The sequence below is a fragment of the Dioscorea cayenensis genome, unplaced genomic scaffold (genome assembly GCF_009730915.1).
Source record: "Dioscorea cayenensis subsp. rotundata cultivar TDr96_F1 unplaced genomic scaffold, TDr96_F1_v2_PseudoChromosome.rev07_lg8_w22 25.fasta BLBR01000978.1, whole genome shotgun sequence".
Classification (NCBI taxonomy): domain Eukaryota; kingdom Viridiplantae; phylum Streptophyta; class Magnoliopsida; order Dioscoreales; family Dioscoreaceae; genus Dioscorea; species Dioscorea cayenensis.
The window spans coordinates 60347-63048 of NW_024087369.1; positions in this window are offsets into that span (position 1 = coordinate 60347).

The following is a 2702-nucleotide window of genomic DNA, read 5'->3' on the forward strand; positions in this document are numbered from 1 at the left end:
AGGAATGCATGACCTATGACCTCATAGAAATAGGAAACTCAAAGTCAACCAAGGCAAAATAAGAGTTAGTACATGTTTAATTGATCAGAAATACTAGATTGACCCGGTATTCCATAATCCCCTTGTATGTGTGAATTGCGCTAAATATGTGCCCCATGTACCAATGGGGGACTTAGCTAATTAGACCTTATTTAAGCAAAAAATAAGTGGGTAGTAGATTCATACACCTTAGAGATAGCCTTTTCTCCTAGTAGGTCATCAAGTGGACATTGGTAATGCCAAAAATCCGACTACTCAAGAGAGGCTTTTCACGCTTTATAGGGTGATAGCTCTTTCTACCATCTTTTGGACAAAACTATTTACAAAACATCGGTAGGGCATTCTTATGAATCTGACTTTCCAAGATTGAAAATAAAACCATATAAGCTAACTCTGATTTTTTTTTTTTAGTGGAAAGAAAAAGAACAAACATGGTCTAAAGCCTAAAGTCCTTCCTATGTACAAGTAAACTAAAAAAAAAGGTGAAGTACATAAAAGGAGGTTTCTGAGACATGAGTGAATTATCAAATAAATTCATAAAAAATAAACACTAACTCTACTATCACGCTTAGCCTAATGGATCCCTATGCAAAAAATCATAGGTCGTCCTAAGTCATAAATCATCACAATGAATACAAAAATTAAAACCCTTCCCCACACTTAAACCGTACATTGTCCTCCATGTACAAAATGCACACTTGAAAAATAAATCAAGGACACATTAAGTTAGGGAGAAGTTTTAGGGACTTTCCTGATTAAATGAAATGGTGTGGCTGTTTTCAAAGTATGGACTCCATATTGTAATATGGCTAACATCCTAAAACGCAAAAAAAGGGAACAACTGAAGCTCAAGAAAAGAAAAATAAGAAAAATAAAGAAGAAAATACAGAAAAAGATTGAAAATGAGCTGGCGGTGCTCATAAGGTGTTGCTCTTGTAGGGTCCTTCGCGTCCTTGAGGTTCAATGTGTTAACCCCTGCATGATGACCTTCATGGATATGATATCTTGTATTAAAAAAAAAAATCAAAATATGTCACAATTTCTAGGAAACAAGGGAAACATGGGTATGCTTTTTATGAAACACCCCCGTGCTTTATAGGAAGCACCCCCTTGCTTTTCAAGGAGCACACCCATGCTTATTAGTAAGCACAGCCATGCATATTAGAGACCACAACCCAGCCTTTTATTAAGAACACCCGTGCTTATCAGGGAGCAGCCCCGTGGTTAGCTGTACACCCAAAATTTTCAATTCCTGCAAAGTGCACGCCTATAAATATGGGCGTGCTACACCAATGTTCAGCCTTGGAAAGTTTTCTGGCCTCTAAATACCCTCATTTTGAAGCTCTAACAAGCTAGTGCTCAACCCTACCAATTAACCAAACAAATATGCAATTAAAATGCCTTAAAACACTGAGAATTCCCAAAAACATCTGAAGAACATCACCAACCAAAAAAGAAGCTCAAGGGGGAAAATAACAAACTAAAGTAAGAGAACAAAAAAAACACAAAACAACCACTATTTCACGGGTTACCTCCCAAGGAGCACTTGTTTAATGTCACTAGCTTGACATACCTGAATACTTACCTTAAGGAGGTTTGAAAACAGTGTGCTTCTCCCTACTTCAGCTTGCATAACTGCTTCCAAATAATGAGAAATGTTCAAACTTACCGGGAAAGTCTTTGAGAATGGTAGTGTTAAGCTTCATGATATATGATTATGATGTGGTTGTAGGAGTTGTCTTTCTCTTCATGTTTCCACCATCAACTTCCTACAACCACTTCTATAGCTCATTCTTTAAAGTTAGAAGCATTAAAAATTGACTATTAGGTCTCCAAGGTAACAACTCAAGACAAGAGTTGTCCAATTCCAATATTGGAGGGTCCAAAGATTGCTTCAACCTTTTAGTAAAACCATTATCTTTATCTTCACGCACTCTCTTTCTATTCATCCATCCGTACTTGTTAAAAGAGACTGTGTATTCAAACTCTATCACGTATGTCTCATTCACCTCTTGAATTTTTGTTTTCCCCCATGTTTTCCTTATTTCCTTTGTTGGTGGTGTGTTCTACAATAAATGTGATGAACTCTTGATTTTCCTTCTCTTGGGAAGTCACTCTCTTGCTTGGCCTTGTTTCTCCACAATTGGAACTAAAACCTCCTTATGTTTCTCCCAATTCACTTGGTTGCAATTGATTGTTGTCACATGAGACTCTTCTCGTGTAGGATCATGAAGGGCACCAATTGAATTCTTCACATAAGCTTCATAATTTCCACTTCTTTGCATGTCCCAAGTCTCAACCTGAATTGGAGTTTCTTCCCTTAATTCATAAAAAGTATCAAACCCAATTGCTTCAATATTATCATCAAATCCATCCAAAAATTTATTTTAAGCTGAAGTACTTGATTCTAATGGGAGTACCTCTTGTGGAATATCATCATCATGCTTCAAAAACTCCCAACTCTCCATGGTAGGACTTATCTCAAATTGAATTGACATATCTTGAGTTGGGAATGGAGTTTCTTCATAGGATGTAGGAGCTACAATGTTAAAGTTTTATAACCATGCTAGATCATCCTGAATGTTGGGTGATGTTTCCTCAAACTCTTGTACCCGTTTCTCATGGTCCTGTGTGTAGCTCATCAGCATATTTGTCAAACCTCG